Source organism: Heterocephalus glaber, unplaced genomic scaffold, assembly GCF_053883595.1.
Source record: "Heterocephalus glaber isolate CG9 unplaced genomic scaffold, H.glaber_assembly_v1.0 deba00001550, whole genome shotgun sequence".
NCBI classification, from domain to species: domain Eukaryota; kingdom Metazoa; phylum Chordata; class Mammalia; order Rodentia; family Bathyergidae; genus Heterocephalus; species Heterocephalus glaber.
The window spans coordinates 4,071,437-4,092,300 of NW_028258343.1; positions in this window are offsets into that span (position 1 = coordinate 4,071,437).

A 20,864-nucleotide genomic window follows, 5' to 3' on the forward strand; every position below is an offset into this window, starting at 1 on the left:
AAAGACTTTTTCTGCATCAATTGAGATATGATTTTTATCCTTGATTCTATTTATTTGGTATGTTACATTTATTGTTTATTGATTTGGGTATATGGAGCCATCCTTGCCTTCCTGGAATGAAATCAAGTTGGTCATAGTGTATGGTCTTATTAATGTGCTGCTGAATGTGGTTTGGCAGCATTTTATTTAGGACTTTTATATCTATGTTCAACAAAGATATTGGTTTATAGATTTGCTTTTGCTGTTGCTGTTGTGTCTTTGTCTACTTTAGTTATCAGGATGAGGTAGGAATGAAGTTGGAAGTTTTCCTTCTCTTTCCATTTCATGAAATAGCTTGAAGAACATTGGTGTTAATTCTTTAAAGATCTGGTAAAATTCTTCAGTGAACTGATCTGGTCTTGAGATTTTCTTTGTTGGGAGATGTTTTATTACTGTTTCAATCTCATTGCTTGTTATTGCTCTGTTTATCTTGATTCATTTTTGGTAAGTTATATGTGTTTAGAAATTTATCCATTTCTTGTAGATTCTCCAGTTTATTAGAATATAGGCTTTCAAAGTAATCCAAATAATCCTATATTTCAGTGGTGTCTATTGTAATATCTCCTTTTTCATCTCGAATTGTGTTGATTTAGGTCTTCTCTCTCCTTTGGTAAGATTGGCTAAGGGTTTATCAATCTTGATAATCAATTCAAAGAACCAACTCTTTTTTCCATTGATCCTGGTATTGTTCTTTTAGTCTCCATCTCAATAATTTTAGCTCTGATCTTCATTATTTCTTTCCTTCTGATGGATTTGATTTGGCTTTGTTTCTATTCTTCTAAGGCCTTGAGATGCCTTTCTGATTTTTTATGTAAGCACTCATAGCTGTAAACTTCCCTCTTAAAACTGCCTTTGCTAAATCTTAGAAATTCTGGTATGCTGTGTTTTTATTTCACTTGATTCTAGGAATTTTTTATTTTCCTCCGTGATTTGTTCAATGATACACTGATCATATAAAAGTGAATTGTTCAATCTTCATGTGTTTAGTTTCTGTGATTTGTCTCTCTTGATTTCTACTTTCATTCCACTGTGATCTGATAAGAAATTATTCAGCTTTTTTGTATTTGTAAAAACATTTTGTATCTGTAAGAAATTATTTCAAATTTTTTGTACTTTTGAAGGCTTGATTGTGGCCTAAAATATGATCTATTCTGCAGAAAGTTCCATTGGCTGCTGAGAATGTTTGGTTGGAATATTCTGTAGATATCTGTTAAGTTCATTTGATCTATAATGTAATTTAACTCTGATGATTCCTTGTTGATTGGGTGGGGGTCCTGCATGGCCTATGTATTAGTGAGAATAAAGTGTTGAAGTCATTCCTATGATTATATGGGGACCTATAATCTCTTTATGTCAAATACTGTTTATTTTATGAAATTGAGCACACTTAAGTTCACTCCATATACATTTACAATTGTTATAACTTCTTGGTGGATTGTTCCCTTTACCAATATGTGGTGGTCTGCTCTGTCTCATCTGACTAATTTTGTCTTGAAGTCTGCTTTGTCAGATATAAGTATAGCTACTCCTGCTTTTATTCAGTTTTTGTTTGCATGGAATATTGGTTTCTATCCATTTCCTTTCAGTCTGTGCATGTCTTTGCTAGTGAGATGTGTTTCTTGCAAGCATCAAAGAGTTGGGTCTTGTTTTTTGTTTTGTTTTGTTTTTGTTTTTGTTTTTTGTACTGGGGATCAAACTCAGGACCTTGCGCTTGTGAGGCAGGTGGTGGAACCACAGAGCTAAATCCCTGGCCCTGTTTTGTTTTGTTTTTATCTGATCTGCCAGTCTGTGTCTATTAATTGTAGAATTTAGACCATTTGCATTCAGAGTTACTATAAAAAAGTATGTATTAATTCCTGTCATTTGGCAGTTTTCCAAATCTTATTTCCAATATCTTACTTATTCTTCCTTTTCTGTAAATATGATTCTTTTAAGTATCTTCTGTGATTCATGTTTATCTTTTCAAAGATAAACTTAGTGTCATGAATTTCCTTAGTTTATGCTTATCTTGAAATGTATTTATTTCACCTTCAACTTTGAAGGATGGCTTTGCTGGAAATAGTAGTCTGTGTGGGCAGTTATTTCTTTCAGGGCTTGAAATATATTGTCCCATGCCCTCCTGGTTTTTGGTATTTCTGCAGAGAAGTCTGCAATTATTATGATAGATTTAACTTTGCCAGTATAAGTGATTTTGTGTTTCTCCCAGGGAGCTTTTCATATTCTTTCCTCATTCTGTTCTCTTGCCATTCTGACTAGAATGAGTTGTGGGGAGGTTCTTTTTCGGTCAGGTCTGTTTAAGGTTCTGAATACTGCCTGTCCTACATGTTTATATTTGCCAAGATTTTGGAAGTTTTTTGTATTATTTCATAAGTAGATTTTCTATGCCATTAGTTGGAATCTTGGCAACCTCTTCTATACCAAAAATCCATACATTTAGTCTATTAAACATGTCCTGGAGTTCTTGGATGTTTTGTTCATAAATTTTTTTTTTGGTACCGGGAATCGAACTCGGGTCCTTGCACTTGCGCAGCAGGCGGCGAAACCACTAAGCTAAATCCCCAGCCTTTAATTAATAGTTTCATGTAATAATTCCTCAACTTTATCTTCAACCCCTAAAATTCTGTTTTCTGCTTGGTCTTGCCTATTGATGAGGCTTTACATTGAGTGTTTTATTTGACTTATTGTGGTTTTCACTTTCAGAATTTCTGTTTGGTTTTCCTCAGAATATTTACCTCTTTGTTGAATTGCTTCTTCATGTTTTGCGTTGTCTTCCTTAATTCCTCCAGCTATTTATTTGTATCCTCTTTGCAGCCATTCATCATGCTGAATCAGTCTTTTGAATTCTTCACTGTGCATTTCCTCCACTTCAATATCTCTGTATTTAGTTGCTGACAAATTATGAACATTTGGCAAAGTCATGTTGCTTTGATTCTTCATCCTTATAATATTTCTATATTGAGATTTGTGAATCTCTTCAGTTGGATGTCTCATTTACTTTTATTTGAGGGTCTTCTTAGTGTCCAGCCTTCTTTTGAGGGCTTGATCCCTGGAACCAACCTTTCAGGGAGGAGGAAACAAAATGCAGTGATGTCAATGATACAAAGGCAGACTAGATAGTGACATAGAATAAAACCAATTAAAAGCACCAATTATACCACTATTAACAATAGAAAAGAAGCCAGCAATAATAGCATTAACTAAAAAACTAAAAATTAATAAAGGCTAAAAAGAAACTAAAAATTAATCATAAACAAAGGAGCATAGAAAGGGGAAATGAAAGAAGAAATGAAATTTTAAAAAGAAAAGAAAGGAAGATAAGATAAAAAAAGAGAAGATGAAAGTGAAATTTTAAAAACCAATTAAAGAATTTAATTGGTGAGAAGATAAATATAATCAGATAAAATTAACAGAAAAAAATAAACATCAAGAAAAAGAAAAATGAGTCAAAATTCAGGTGTTTGGATGGGTAGTTTCTTTCCAGGACCTGTATTACTGAAATCTCCCAGATATGGGTGAGGGATAGTGAGTCACAACTAGGGCAGTTGTGTTTCCACACCCGCTTCACTGGCTGTTGCTGAGTGAATGCTAAGTCCTGCCCCACCTTTCCCAATGGGCAGGGCCGGTCAGTGGTATGCTGTCTGCCTCAGGGCTGGATTCACTGGGGTTGTGGGGTCCCCTGCTTCTTCCCACTCCCCTCTATCCATACACCCAGGCTCATGGCAAACATCCACACAAAGGTGTATCCCTGATCATGTTGGTGAGAAAAACAAACCACTGAGTTCTATTCTGGAAGGAAGCAGTGAGGGGAGACAAGCAGTCCATTGGGCTTGATCCCAGTGCTTTCAGGCTGTTTCTGCAGGAAACCACATGTCACAGTGTGTTTTCTCACCACAGAAGGCCAGACTGCCATGTGCTTCATGCCCTGAGCTCCCTGATACTTAAACTTTTCAGGGGGGCTGTGACTAGCCCTCCCCCTCTCCATGACTGTCTCTTGTGGCCACCTCCCACTCAGTCACTGCAGTGGGCTGTCCCCAGAGCCCCCAAAATGTGATTGCCCTGTGACTTCTGACCCTAGAATAGCTCCAAGTGGCTCCTGATTTACACTTAAATATGGCAGACAGTAACAGTGGATTTCTTTTCCAAAGCTATCCTGCTATGTGGAAGGAGTCACTTTCAGAGTATAGCGCCACACCTTACTTGCAGCTTACAACAACAGAGAGTTTTTCCCGAGGCTGCTCCCAGCCCTCTCTTGGCCTACTTTGTGTTTGTGGGGTCAGTTCCCTGCCCCGATGAGCCAGGGTTAGTATTGTAGACTGCTTCAACCTTTTCTCCATGTTGTCTCCTGTTTCTCTGTGACTTTTTAGCTTTTCTATTGGCTCTTTCTTAACTCCTGGAACTCATCACCTCCTTCTCCTTGCTAAGTAGTTGTTTTCTAGGTGTCTCAATTTCAGGACCCAGAGAGACTGTGATACACTGCCAGCTTCTACTCCACCATCTTGATTCTCCCTGCACATTTTATTTTTAGTAAGTAATTTTTATCCACTCCTATAGCACCTTAAATTCAGTGTGGGTAAGGATGTTATGTTTCCTCTCACACTGTATTCACAGCACCCAGTGCCTAGCACGTGATAGGGTTTCAATAAATGCTGGTCAAATAAGCATGATAATCTCAACTCAGATCTCTGAGCTCTCTTCCTTTTAGAAGGTTCTATTATTAAAATTGTCATTCTCACTCCACCTCAACATAATATCCCATGGTTTTTCCCCTGGAGAACATCAGGGTGTGTGAGTCTCCTGACGTTCAGTGGAGGCTGATTTTTTTTTTCCTTCTGTTAGTGCTTATTGTTTTCATTTCTTCCTTTGAGTTGGCTGAGCATCTCTTGTTATTACAACTTTTTCAGTTTCTTTGTCAACATATGGCTCTTCAATGAGCAACTTCTAGATTGCAATATTGCTCTTTGGACATAGTGCCCAGAATTAAACCTCATGCTCAGGGTATCATTGCAGCAGGCGGACAGGAGCAAGAACTTTTTTCCTCCCTGGGGTCACATGTGGCACCTGTAGGAATAGTCAGGCTTGTTGCTGTTGTTGGTTTCACACAGGTATCTGCCATCAGGTATCTGTAAACTTGTGCTTAACCAGAACACCCAGGACGTGTTTGCTTGTGCAAGTCCTGTCATTCACTGGGGTTTTTCTTGTGAAACAGTTGCATTTATCCCCGTTCCATGTCAGTGTAAGAATCACCATTCTGTTGGCCTCAGGTCTCTTCGTCAGTCTGGGTTCTTCTACTCCATACATCCACTCTTGGTTTCAGCTGCTTGTTCGGTGGACAGGTCTTCCACTTATCCATCACATCACTGTAATGTCACTGTTATCAGAGGATTCGAGCTTCACAGCTCAGCATTCGACCCTTCACTCCACAGAAACAACTCTTGATACTAGACAACACTCCCACTTGAGACATAAGGTAAATAAATACCTGCGAAGCAAGAGTGAGCCACAGAAGGTATTAGAGGGCTTCTCTGAGGAGGTGGGACTGCAGTCCTGCACAAGCAGTGAGGAGAAGGGGGCTTTGCAGATGGCAGGAGCACCGTGGGGGAAGACAGATGTCAGAATGGCTGTAAGTATTTTTAAGGTGTTTTGTTTTTCTTTTCCAGACATGACTATTAGCTATCTTTAAATCTCATAATACTGCCTTCTAGATCACAGAGACTTCGAAACACAAATATCTGGGAGGTAATACCTTTACCAAATTACAGAATCTCAGCAAATCAATCCAGTGCTCAGAGATACAACAAAAGTGCTCTTTGGTTGTCATCTTGTATCAATTCAATAATCATTTTCACTGCAAAAACATAACTTCAATACCAAATAAAAACACCACAGTTTTTATGGTACAGCTGGGAATTTTAAATAAATTAATATAGCTTTTTAAATAATATAATTTCCTTCTTTTAGAGTGGGTTGTTTCTGCAGGCTGCTAGAGTATTTGCTTCAGGAAAATTATGTGTATGTCAAAGCAGGCTCTGCTTCATTCTGCGGGGTCTTATGGATAAAAAAAGTTAAAATCCTACCTTAAAAAGAATCAATATGCTGATGCCAATTTCAGGTTGAAATAATTTTAAATGTTGTTAAAATCTTCCTCTATATCATGGAATTATCAATGTATCTGGCACCAAGTCCACTTGATTGTGTTTGAAAGTTGTGAATTCCTTTCTCCCTCTTATTTTAAAAATCTGCCTAATATACTAACATGTATTTTAAATAATAAATGCAAGAAAATATTTGCCATCTTGGAGACACCAGGTGAACTGATATTTTGTACCAATGTCTTCACTATCATTTGTGAACCAGTGCTGTTACCAACATGAGTGTCCCATGCTTCTCTCTGCTGAGCATTTAAATTGCACACTACTGTGGTGTCGCTTTTGTCAGCTACTGAAGGTAGGGCTCTTGCCGGTAGTCCTCGCAGTGGGTGTGGAGACCAACTCCTTTCACACCACTGTGGCTTCCCAAGCCCAGTCATGTTTGCTGGACTTTTACAATATGACTTGTAGATCAGTCTCTCATCTCCTCAAAGCGAGCATACTTGTAAATGAAAAGCTAGCATTCAAATCCCATTGTCGCCTCTACAGGACCAGCTGCACTTGCTTTGGTGCTTGTTCTACTAGCAATCAATTTCACCGTGGACAGCCTTCCCCGGAGAGGCCCGAGAAGCCCGTGACTCTGTGATATCCACCAAGATACGAATGTCGGCTCTGTATTCCAACTCTAGCACTCTTGGTGTTAGGATTTGGGTATTTCTGTATTTGCAGCTCCTGAAACCATTTCCGGTTAATGGCCAGAATTCTTGCTCTGAAGTCCAGGAGCACAGTGTCTGCCAGCTGCTTTAATGTCACTCAGGTACTTAGGGACAAGAGAAAAAGAGGTAATACCTGCCCCCTCCTCTAATCAGCTGTGCCTGGTTTATGCTTCTTTGAAAATCCTTTCTCAAGTGCACTTTGACTTGATTCTAATAAGACCATTCATCGAGTACTTAATAGGTACTATGCACTACAATACTCTACAAATATTGCTTTACAGCCCCGGGAGGCAGCAGTCACTGTTAGGACCATGCTACACGAAAGTTAGGTGACAATTGCAACAGTTCAGTTACACAGCTAGGAAGTAGCAAACACAGGATCCAAACTCGGACTCTCTGCCCTGGATTTGCTTTCCTGAACACCACACTCAGTCAGCTGATAACCTTGGCCCCCAGACCACACGATGACATTGTGATTATGCATTCTTTCCATTTCAGAGATGAGGAATTAGACTTTCAAACAGGTTAAGTGCGTTATCCAAGATAAAACAACAAAAGCCAAACTAGTCACTGTGGGAAGCTGGGACACCATATGGCTAATGTAAAACAAACACCACGTAATTATTACCAGATAATTGCTTAGCACCAAAGAACATATGCCTGGGGCTGGAGTATAGCTGAGCCCTGCTATTTATTCCACCTGACTCTATAAACTGATTTATAAACAGATTTTGTCAGTGTAGGCCAATTTTGCATCACAGAATTCTCTGTACCACAAAAGGCTTTTAGGACCACATCTTCATTGGACCCTTTCGGCTAGCTCAGACCGCCTGACCCTGTATGCACCACACTCTTCACCAATACTCACAAGCAGTAGCCTTCTTTCCTAACAGGAAGATTCTAACATGTAAGTTGCAGGCTTTGGTTTAATTTTTTACGTAAAACAGATAAAGACACACAGCTTACTGGCAAGTTGGCAATATAAGGGGCCAATGGTTCCAAGAGTCAATTTCAAAAGAAGTGATCAAGATGTTGTCCCAACAAACTCGTTCCTACATCCAGGAATCTCATCTAGATGGACCACATGCTATTTACAGTCCCTCTGCCCTCGACCTCCGAAACTTCCCTACACACAGCTGTGCATGTACATTGGTCACCAGTGAGCTCAGATCTACCAGATCCAGTGGCTCTCATTGGCCTCTGTATTGTGCTAGGCTTCTTCCATGAAACTGTTTACTCTCCTGGCTTCTGCATTAGTCCATTTTCACAACTGTAACAAACTAGAAAGAGTAACTATGAAGAAGTTGATTCAGGTCGCAGTTTGAGAGGTCAAGGGCATCATGGCGCCCTCAGTGGCTCAGCTCTTGGCTCCTGGCTTGCGCCATGGCGGGGCCCTCACACTGGGAGGCCTCAGAGTTGTGGAGAAGAAAGAGCTCACAGCAGCTGACAGGAGGCCAAGAAAGGGCGGAGACCCGGTGTGCTCCTTTTATTACAGCCCTCTCAGGGGAACTAACGGAGTCCCCTGAGAACCACCTTAACCCTTTCCAAGGGAACGCCCCAATGACCTAGGGACCTCCCAGCATCCCCACCCTGAAGACCTGGCTCTCAGTAAGGAGTTCTCCGGGGACAGCCACATCCAAACTGTAGCAGCTCCTAGGAAGTTGTTAAATCCCAGTGCCAGATTCCTCCCAGGATCCACCTGGAGGCAAAGCTGGGTTCATTAACTTGCTACACACCATGGGGAACTCTGGAGATGAGTCCATCAGGGGGATGTTAGGAGGGCTGATAAGATGTCGGCAAACATAAGGCCTGATGATTTTGGCAAGGAGTCAAGAAAAATGGGTGTTTTATTTGGAGTTCTGCTGTCAGTAGGAGGGATATCTTCTTTAGAAGTTGCATGGTGGTCCTGTTTTTCTTGTGCTCACATTTGATTATGGAGTGCTCCTGCTTCTGTCTTGTTGTGTCACAATTACAGAATGACCTGTGTGACACTGATATTCGGTGACACTGCTCAGCATGGCTTTGCTGTTGTTTTCCAGGACAACTGCCAGCTCTCGGGGATTGTATTTTCCTTCTTCCTGGTTCTCCGTGATGTGCTCGTCTCTCTCTGCCCCCTGGTATTCTCTGGAGTTAGATCCTGGACCACTCTTCTCATCTTTCTATCCATTCTCTTTGTTTCTTTTATGAACTTCCATGATTTCAACTTCTACCTCTCTATTGGTGACTTGCAAATGTACATCTTCACTTCTGGCTTTTATGCAATGCTTCAAAATTTTATATCCAACCTCCAGCAGGATGGCACTGCCTGGATTCTCCCTCAAACCTTTTGATGTCTCCTAGTACAGAGTTCAAACCACTCCTTCTTCTCCTACATTGATGACCACTTCCTTTATCCTCTGAAGCACCAGCATTATCTGGGTTACCAAAATTAAAACTCCAAGATCGCCCTCAGCTCTTTCTTTATCTCACTCTCTAAATCTGGTAGTATGAAATTTTGCCACCCAATGTTGCCACCTCCCACATATTTCTGCTCCTCAGACTCCACTGAATCGCTGCTGCTCCTGCCCCATTCCTGGCCCTGACTACATAGCTGGCTGCTAACCAAACCCTGCTCTCTCCTGGGTCCCTGGCTCATGTACTACTGCAGGGGTCTGGCTGCATGGGAGTCAGACCCCCTGCACCCCCCATCGGGTCCTCCATCCCCCTCCAGGGGCCAGGGCTGAGCTTCCTGAAGTCACACACGCCTCCCCATGGTCTGCTCCCCGTTCACCTCTTCATCTCCTGTCATCTCCCATCTCTCATTTGCTTCTGTTTATTATTCCTCACACACATGTTCTATTCTTGTCTTTATTCTTGATGATATTTCAGGAATACCTCTTTTTCCAGGCTCCTTCTTATTCACCTGTTCCTTACTGCTGGTCATTTAAGATCGCTTTGGGCACCACAACCCCCAAGACAATGTCGCTGGGTCTTGGTGAGTCCCTGTGTTCCCACCTCCAATCCAAGGCACTGTGCTTGCTCCTCTGGTGCTCTCAGAGCACATGTCCTAAACTCAGTGTTTTATAAGGACCTCGCATATGTCCCCATTAGACTACGAGATCCTTGAAGAAAGAAATGTCTTACTCACTTTTGTATGTCTTATAGCTTGTATAATGCAAATATTACATAACTGATGAATACAGGTACATGGATGAACAAAGGGCTTGGTCCAAATCTACCTCCGAGACTTGGTCTCTGAGCTTCAGAGTATTCATCTCTTTGTCGGAGTTGTTGACAATGAACTGTATAAAAGCTTATACCTTTAAAGGGCCAGGAAAATAGAGGTAAGTAGGAAAATTCTTAGAAATTAAAATTGAGCTGGCCATAGAGGCATGCACCTGTAATCCCAGGCTGAGACAGGAGTGCAAGTTTGAGCCCAACCTGGGCAACTTGTTGACTTAGCAAGACCTTGTCTCAAAATTTTAAAAGAATTTTTTAAAAATATAAAAGGGCTGGAGTTGTAGTTCAATACAAAGGTCCTAGGTTCAAGCTCCAGTACAGTAAATAATAAATAAATAAATAAATAAATAAATACATGTATCAGTAGATGGCAGTAGAGCATCATTTTTCATCATAACATTTGTGAGACTTAAGATTGGCTGAATGTTCATAGCAAAATGAAATCACATAGTGTAGGGAACAGGGAAAGGGGACGTTACTAGAACCTCTGCAGTGAGTCCTAGTCTCCTGCGAGCCACGGCAGCACAAGGCAAATTAACTTATCATACAGGAAAGGTAGAAAAATGAGACTTGGAGAAGAAGCTGAGCTTTGGGTCTGATCAGTGCTGCTCTGGGAGGCAAAGATGAAAGCCCCCAGCTTACCCCACCTTTTATTCAGCACGTCAGGAGAAACAGATGTAACAAATGACTCAGGATAGAGAGTTCAGTACATCGGGAGAAACAAAGTGTGACAATCCAAGAACAATGAGGAACTGAGTAGATGAAGATTTTGTTCCTCCCAGGATGTCCTCAGCTGGGGTAATCTTGTCCTGGAGCATCACAGCATCACCGGATCATTGAGGTTTCAGTTGTGACCGGGGGCCAAAATGGAATTATGTCTCAAAATGCCATAGCTGGCCTGTAGGCAGGAGAACTAGGATTTTTCCCTAAAATTATGTAGCATTGGTCCCGACATATCTCCCTTTCTTTTTGTTTTATGTGAGGGTGTTTTTAGGAAAAGTGAGCACACTCAACAATGGCTTGTCCCTATATATTGTGAGGATCTATAGTGTGTTTGACTTGCTTAGCTGTCTATAATAAGCAAAATTTCTCTTAACTGGGGCTGTAAAAGGATTAAAAATGTAATTTTTTTTAAATGTTGGCTAAAATACTTAAAACTTTTTTTGAACTCAAATAATATTATTTTCTGTTTTCTATTTCTCTACTGGGTATTTAAGACCAAGTTATGGAGAGACCTATATTAAATAAAATCAAGCTCTTGCTATCTAACAAGGTCAATTAAGTCTCCTCAGACACTGTCTTGGAACCATGCATAGAGCCTTTTAGCTCCTCTGTCAGAGTCAGCCATCAGGATATGTCATGGCCTTGCTTGACCATGTTTTTTTTTTTTTGGTACCAGGGATCGAACTTGGGTCCTTGTGCTTACACAGCAGGCGGCAAAACCACTGAGCTAAATCCCCGGTCCATCACTGATTTTTTTTTTTTTTTTTTGGTACTGGGGATCGAACTCGGGAACTTGTGCTTGTGAGGCAGGCACCAGAACCACTGAGCTAAATTCCCAGCCCATTGACCATGTTGCTTTCTGTGAAAGCATGGAAGATTTTTTCCTCCAGGTGACATTCCTTTGGCACACTTTTTGTTGGATCTTTACTGTTTTGGTGTTCAGCAACCTCCCTGCTCAGGAGGTTGGGTGACTCACCAAAGATGCAGGATCTTGGAGAATGTTCTCTCATGTCCTGGATCTGTTTGTTATTGTTGTTGACTTTGGAGGGCCAGGGACAAAATATTGACTGCCTTCTTAGCCCAGATACCTTTTTAGTTTTGGTCTCTAAACTTCGGTTGTTGAACACCCAGAAGAGAAGATCAATAACATTAGCATTGTAAGAGGAGTAGTGAACACAACTATTATAATTTTACCTGGATATTAAGCATTTTGGAATAAAAATATAGTTAAAAGACTGTTATTATTGCCAATTATGGTTGTTCTTTTGGTTGGATCCCTAAGCAGCTATCTTTTTATAGGATGTCATCTAAGGAAAATAAATCAGCCTACAAGTGTGCTTATTATCATAGGTGGCTGGAGCATAAGAGAAAGGCAAATATCTGAATCAAAAGGTTATTACCATAAACAATATGTTGGAAGATCCATACAATTAGAGGGCATGAATACATTTTGCACACCAGAAAAGGAGCAGTAATAAATATCACTGTTACATAAAACCTTATGTTCTTCAATGCAGTTTGGTACCAAAAGCATCTTTCTAATAACACTATTTTGTTTATGCCACAGAAATTAATCTTTTGAAGATGACCAACGTAGACATATCACAATAACATTTTTAGAACTCAACCAATATAAACATTTTATAATAACATATTTAGAACTTAAACTTCAATGATAACCAATGTAATCAATTTATAAAATATTGAGGCAATATTTATTGAGGTGCGTCTCCCATAAGATTATGAAAATTACTAGGGGGTTCCTTTAGTGAATTAAGACCAGAATAATTATTTTCTGGGCAGCCACTTCTTTATTCACCAAAGGGAGTACCCACGGTCTCTACTTTAACAAATAAATCTCGATGGCACTTTGATCAGTTAGCAACCTGGAGGAAGAAGGGCATGCCTTTAATTTAATAACATTCATCTGTAAGTCAATTTAATAATAGGTGAATATCTTTTAAGAGAAAAACATTTTTTTTTCCAAAAGGTGAAAAGGAAAAGAGAGAAAAAAATTTTTTTAGCTCAACTGTAGAAACAAACAGACAACAGACAAACATATAAGACAATTTATAAAACTAGAGTGCAGTCAAATATATTTATAATATCAAATCTAATTATAATATCCCTTTTATGGTTTTTAGGTTTATAATTGTATATAAGACTGGTCAAAAACTTTTATAGTCAATTAACAGAGATCTCTTGAGATTAGAATCAGAAGGAATGCAAGCACTTTTATACCTGTAAATGTGAAAAGAACATTTTCAAGTTGTCCCCCTCCTTTTATTTTTATAAATCTATATTTATTCTTCCTCTGGGGACATCATCTCAGTCCTGGACCCCGCTGTGGATTTGTTGGTGGGTCGCTCAGGTGCAGCTGGCTCATCACTCTCAGCCAGAGTGCTATTATCCGTTCTCCAAGATGTTGGCGGTTCCACCAATGTGACCCACCATCTCACATTCAGAGAGGGCAGCCACAAGGTTTCATCATTATCTGTCAGGACACAGGCAAAACCTCTCCCCCAAGTTATTAAGGCAGTGGGGCCATTCCACTTACCTGTCTGGACATCTTCCCAAAGGACTTGTGGTTTCTGAGTCTTAGCCATGGCATCTGTATGCCAATGGAGCATAGCAGGCGGTTGTGTGAAGCCTGCTACAGGATTCAAAAATTAAGTACAAAAACAGCTAGATCTAAACGGGCTTGTGCAGGCAGCTGATTTCCTTGTGATTGTTTAAGCAATTGATGTCTAAGGGTGGCATGGGCCCTTTCTACTATGGCTTGTCCTTGTGGATAATACAGAATACCAGTACTATGCTTAACAGGCCAAATAAGAGAGAATTTTTGGATAAATTTATTAACATATGATGGACCATTGTCAGTTGTAATATTTTTGTGTGCTCCCATAGCAGCAAAGGTGGACAAGCAGTCTTGTTGAACATGGTGCCCTTTCTCACCAGAGTGACACGTGGCATGTATCATGTGTGAAAATGTATCTATACAGACATGTACAAATGGAGACTTTCCAAAAGAGGGGGCATGCGTCACATCCATCTGCCAAATCATATTAGTGGCTAAGCCTCAAGGGTTAGTCAGTTCCCTCAGAGGGAATGGGCTGTGGAATCTGCTGGCAACTAGGACAAGCCATAACTATCTGTCATGCCTGAGCTCGAGATAGCTGAAAATCATGTTGTAGTGCCTTGGAGTTCTGATGGAAATAACTATGTGATTCCTTAGCCTGATCCAAAGCAGTAAGGTATCCTATGAGGCGATCTGCTTGTGCATTGCCATAGGAAAGTGGCCCAGGAAGATTGGTATGTGATCAAATATGTCCAATATAAAAGGGAGCAGTTCTTTGATGTATGGCTTTTTGTAATCTTAAAAACAAGTTTAATAATTTAGGTTCTAAGGTAGAGCAGACCATAGCTCCTTCTAGTCTTTGAGTCAAACAAACTGCATAAAAGGAATCACTCAAAATATTAAGAGGTTGAGAGGGAAAGTTTTCGATCACAAATATAATGGCTAGCAACTCTGACCTCTGAGCAGAGAACAGGTGTAGGCAACACATAGCTAAAGGAAGAGGTCCAAATTACTGCTTGGCCCTTAGAGGACCCATCAGTGAACTAGGTTGAGGCAACTTGCAATGGCTGAAATTGAGTAATCTTGGGGAGAATAAACTCATGTCGTGAAAAAAGCTGAAACAGAGGATCACCAGGGTAAAGATTATCTGTCTGTGCGACGAAATCTGCAAAGGCTACTTGCCAATATAAAGCAGTTTGTAGCAGCATCTACATTTGATCCTCATCAATTGGGATAATGATGAAGTGAGGGTCAGCACCAAATAATTGTTGGGTACGATTATGTCCCAAGGAAACTATTTTTGCAATTTGCTCTAGATGTAATTGTAGAGATTTCACTAACTGGTTAAATAAAAACAACCATTCCATGGGAAAGACTCGTTTCTCATACCATTGCCCTATTAAACCTGTAGGTGAGTTGGGGGTGCTAAGCACAAACAAATGAACCAGATAATTAGAGTTGATATGAACAACTTGATGGTTATGTATGCTTTGTTCTATTAATTGTAGCTCCTTTTGTGCCTCTGGAGTTAATTTTCGAGGGGAATTAAGATCAGAATTTCCCTGTAATAGTTTGTACAAATTCTGCAATTGAAAAGTTGCTATTCCTATTTTAGGCCTAATCCAATCAATATCACCTAATAATTTTTGAAAATCATTTAACATTTTTAATTTGTCTGTCCTAAATTGTATCTTTTGTGGCTTAACCGATCGCTCTGCTAACAAGGTACCCAGGTAAGTATAAGGCTCAGATAGTTGAATCTTTTCGGGTGCTATGCACAATCCAAAATGCACTAAATCCTTCTTTGCAACAGCAAAGGCCTGTAAAAGTAGCTGTTGTGTATTCACAGAGATTAATATGTCATCCATATAATGTGTTAAATATACAGTAGGAAATAATTTACGAGTAGCTTGAAAAGCCTGTGCTACAAAAAGCTGACACAATGTGGGGCTGTTAGCCATTCCTTGAGGCAACACAGTCCACTGAAAGTGTTTCATTGGTTCTTTAAAATTCATACTAGGTACTGAAAAGGCAAATCGAGCTCGGTCCCTTGGCCACAAAGGAATGTTAAAGAAGCCATCTTTTAAATCTATAATTATAAGTCACCACTTCTGGAGAATTGTCACTGGGTTTGGTAAGCCAGGTTGCAGTGCCCCCATTGGAATGAGGCTGGTATTAACTGTCCATAAATTTTGAGGCAAACTCCATTTCCCTGACTTTTGTGGAATAATAAAAATAGGTGTGTCCCAAGGGTTCATGGATGGTTTTAAATTCCCTTTGTTAAGTTGTTCTAATATAGGTTGCTCTAAAATGGTTAGTTTCTCATGTGTTGGGGCCGTTGATTAACCCCAATGGGGTCATTCAATTTCCATTGTAAAGGCAAAACTGCCTTGGGCAGAGAAACTTGTTCAATAGACCCAACTAAAAAATTTTTTATCGTATCCAATTCCAAGGCGATTATTTTTCTGTTGCTGTTCTATAGGGTGCATTCCACCCTGAAGTTGCTTGCCTAATCCTATTTCTGGTTCATATCCCATTTTAGACATCATGTGTTGACCCGGTAAGATTTCAGGGGGCAAAGTAGTCACTATGACTCTCCATTCTTCCAATAAATCTCTGCCCCATAAATTTACAGATATGGGAGCTATGTAAGGACAAATACGTCCCAATTGACCATCAGGCCCCTCATAAGGCAGGCAAATGGAGCTTTGCAAAACTTTTTTGGGGGCGCCAAGGCCTACCAGAGATGTTTTACTTGGTTTTTTCCTCCAAGATGATGGCCAAAAACATATGCCAATCACGGACATGTCCATGCCCGTGTCTATCAATCCTGTAAAGAATTTGCCGTTCAGTTTAGTTTTGCACATGGGATGGTTTTTGGAAATCTCTTGGGTGAAATAAATCTCTTCTTGAGGAATTTCTGGCTGAGGATCCTCTCGGGAATTTTTAAGGCTAACATTATTTAATTGTGGTTTAGGCAAGAGCAACAATTGTGCAATATAATCTCCTTGCTCTATTGCCCAAAGTCCTGTGGAGCTAACAGGAGCACACAATTGAGAGGTACAATCAGAATCAACAATAGCCGGAATAACAGTAATGTCTTTCAAAGTTAGAGAGAATTTTCCAAGTATCAAACCAATGGTTCCAGGGGGTAGGGAGTCCATGAATTCCTGTGGGGACAGATACCGGAGTCTCACCTCCCAGCAGGTGAACTCTCTGAGCAGCTGAAAGATCCATTCCTGAGCTCCCAAGTGTTCCCCTGATGAGGGAGAATCCCTCTGGACACCCATGCCATCTGATTTTATACATGTGCACAGGTCTGAACCGGGTACCGCTGACTCAGGGGGACTGGAGCCCCCTCGCCCTGATCGCCTATAGTTTCCTGGGCCCAATTTCTATTTTTCTGGCAGCAGTGTGCCATCCTTATCATATTTGGAGTGGCAGGTGGAGTGGCAGGCTTTAGCCCAGCGAATGGCTTTTCCACAGCGAGGGCAAGGACCAGGCGGTAACTTATTTTCTCTGGATGCCTGGCCTAGGGGCTCTGGGTCAGCCTGTAAAGCCACTTTCATTTTGCAGTTTTTTCTGAGATGTCCTGATTTTCCACAATTAAAACATTTTAAATCACTGTGTATACTGTGTAAATGTTGGGAGATGGCTTGAGCCATCAGAGCCGAATTGTGTAAAGGAGACCCAGTATTCTGGCATGCCTTAATACACGCTCCAAGATCTTTAGAGGAGCGAACAGGATTTATTGCCTATTTGCAATCCATATTAGCATTTTCATAGGCTAGCTGTAAAATCAGGATGTCTGCTGCCTGGGAATTAGAAATCTGTCTCCTGATAGTTTGTTGTAATCTTGCTACAAATTCTGTGTAAGTTTCCAACGGCCCTTGCATGATTTGAGTAAAAGACTGCGTTGGCTCACCATCGACTGGCACAGAAGCCCAAGCCCTCCGCAGGAGGTCCTCTAGCTGGGGAAAGAGTAACGCTGGGCAACAGGCCTGCCTGCTTAAATCCAAAACGTCACCTGTGCCAGATAACATATCAATAGCAACTTCTCTCGACTGAGCATCTCCCTGAGCATTTTTATGAGCCTGTTCCCTGATTAATGAACGCAGTTCCACCTCAAAGTGGAGATACTGAGCGGGGGACAGGCATGTTTTCGCAAGGTGAAAAACATCATGCGGAACCAGAGAATGAGTCTGAAGTACATTGTCCAACAAACCCACTGTATAGGGGCTTTGGAGACCATTAGTTAGCACGCTCTGCCTGAGGGTCTTTAGGATGTTAAAATCGAATGAGGCATGAACATACATGTCCACCTCTGAGGATCAGGCAAAACTGAGACAGGACAGCACAAAGGGTCTCCCACCGCCTGGCTCCATGTCACAGCCTTTTGCAGGGTTAGGCAATAGGGAGTGGCCCCAGAAGTGGGCTTCACAAGGGGGGCAGCTGGACCTTTGCGAGATGGCTGAGGAAGCTGAGGGGCTAGAGAATTAGGATCTTCCTCAGCACGCTGCAGTGGTGGAGCAGAAGCCACAGCGAGACGAAAGCAAAGTGGGGAAGAAGCCAAACAAGGGGAAGCCTGGGCAGAAGGGCGGGTGGGGGGAGGGGTAGCCGAGGTCTCCTAAACTGACTGAGAGAATTTGAGAGCAGAGTGGACTAAGGCCCAAGTGGGGAGTGTTCCGGGGAAAAGACGATCACCCCTCCACCGGGCCTCACGGAGAACGGTACCTACACGTTCCCATGCTATTAAGTTAGTTGTCCCTTCCTGGGGAAAAGATGGAACGTACATTTGTACGTCTTTTAACAAATCTATCACAGTATCCTTTGGTACCAGATGCATAGCTTGCTTTAACAGCGACTTAAGCAATTTGGCAAAATTGTGCTGCTCTGATAACAGAGACTGACCCATATTTGTAACTCAGCAAAGATAGAAAATTACCCCCAGCTGGACACACTTACCACCAGTGTTCCTCATCCGAGTCCAGAAATCATCCTGGGAGATCCATGTGCTGTCTCTTTTACTCTGAGTTTGTCTCACAGGTGAGTTCACCCCTGGATCCAATTCATATCCATGTCGGGCACCAAATGTAGGGAACAGGGAAAGGGGACGTTACTAGGACCTCTGCTGTGAGTCCTAGTCTCCTGCGAGCCACGGCAGCACAAGGTGAATTAACTTATACAGGAAAGGTAGAAAAATGAGACTGAGAAGAAGCTGAGCTTTGGGCCTGATCAGTGCTGCTCTGGGCGGCAAAGACAAAAGCCCCCAGCTTACCACACCTTTTATTCAGTACGTCAGGAGAAACAGATGTAATAAATGACTCAGGACGGAGAGTTCAGCACATGGAGAGTTCAGTACATCAGGAGAAACGAAGTGTGACAATCCAAGAACAATGAGGGACTGAGTAGATGAAGATTTTGTTCCTCCCAGGATGTCTTCAGCTGGTGTAATCTTGTCCTGGAGAATCACAGCATCACCGGATCATTGAGGTCTCAGTTGTGACCAGGGGCCAAAATGGAATTATGTCTCAAAATGCCATAGCTGGCCTGTAGGCAGGAGAACTAGGATTTTTCCCTAAAATTATGTAGCATTGCTCCCGACAACATAGTGTGATCTTTAAAATCCCTCTGTGCTTGGTTAATGATAATGTATCAGGGCCAGGGATTTAGCTCAGTGGTGCCGCCACCTGCCTTGCAAGTGCAAGGTCCCGAGTTCGATGCCTGGTACCAAAAAAAAGTATCAGTATTAATTTCAGTATAGTGTGTTAATTAATTATAATAAATATAATTATAAATATAAATTATAAATATAATAAATTGCCATCCTAATTATATTGGATATATATTAATAATAGTGACACTGGGTGTGAGATTCATAAGAATTCTTTCTTCCACCTCTACAAGTTTTCTATAAATTTGAATCTGTCCCCCAAAATAAAATTCATATTTAAAATGCCCCATATTGCTTGGAAGTTAATTTTTCTCATAAAAAACATAGATAGGAATGCAACTACCAGTAATTTTCTCCATATAAAATTAAATACAAAATTCCAATATCAATAGTTATTCTTCAGATTTTAAAAATGAGTTTTCACATATCTAAAATGAAACTAAGTATACAATAAATAAATACAATTAAATATTTTCTTGTTCTGTTATGAGCACAAATATATTACATACTCATGTTAAGAAATCAGGAAAAGATAGAAAATATAATGAAAAAAGCAAACCAGTCACCCAGACACAATTACTTTTCCTTTTCCTTTCTTTTCTTTTGAAATGGGATCTCACTAGGTAGCTCAGGTTGGCCTTAAAGTTGCAATCCTCCTGCCTCATCCTCTCGAGTGCTAGGATTACAGGTATATGCCAGTACACATTGGCACTATCTTTTAATCACAGAAAATTCCTGCTAACATATTGACTGTTTTGTTGATGCTGTTGTTTAGATACTGGTCTTGGTGTGTTCTACAGATTCGAGATCTTCTTTTGGCATCTAGCACCTCCGTGCTCCTGGTTTATTCTTCTTTCCCAAGCAAGTGAACTCTAACTGGTGAGTGCATCAGGCTTCATCCCACCCTCTGTCCCCTTCTATGTCCCCTCTTTAAATGGCCTCAACTCTCCCCATCCTGTGACACTGCTAGAAACATACAAGTTTATTTCCTGTCCAGACATCTCCTCTAAGCTTCTTCAAGTTGAATCCATTGCAAATTTAAAATACTCAAAACTGACTTCTTTCACCCCAAATCTATTCTTCTGCCCTCAGCCTTGTCTTCTCCATGTTAATCAATGGTACCAACATCATTATCTTCCACCCACTTCCTCCCATCCAACCCATCAAAAATCTAGCTGCTGCCTGCACAGAGGACCTCAGGTCTGAGGCTTCCCTAATCTCACTACCACCCTTCAGCTCCAGCTCCGATGCCTTCCCCACCTGGACTGATGTAAAAGCTCCCCAGCTTCCTGCAACCCTGCTCTCGCCCTTAGAGCAGTGAGGGCTATTTAGCGGTACAGACCCCTCTCCTGTTGCATCCCTTTGGCAATCTCCATGCCCTGGGCCGAAACTGATGCTGCTCGCTGTGGCCTCTGGGAGCTGGGAGGCCCAGCCTAGCCCTGGGAAAAGGTGGTGTGGCCTTTGTCTCTGATAAAACTCTGAAGGATGTGGTTTTTAATTACTGAAAAGCATAAAAAGGAAATAAAAATATCTATAATTTCATCACCTACCCAGACATAAACATAGTTAATATTTTGATGTATTTCTATCTACTCTTACTATTTGTTTTGTTCTGTTTTTGGCTTTTTTGATACAGGGTCTCACTATGTAGCTCAGGCTGACGTTGAACTCACTTTGTAGCCCAGTTTGGCCTCGAATTCCCAAAAGCCCTCCTACCTCAGCTTCCAGAATGCTGGTGTTATAGGGGTCCGATACCACACCCAGATACTTTCATTTTCTATGAATATACATGTATATACACCTATACATTTATATGCATTTGTATCATA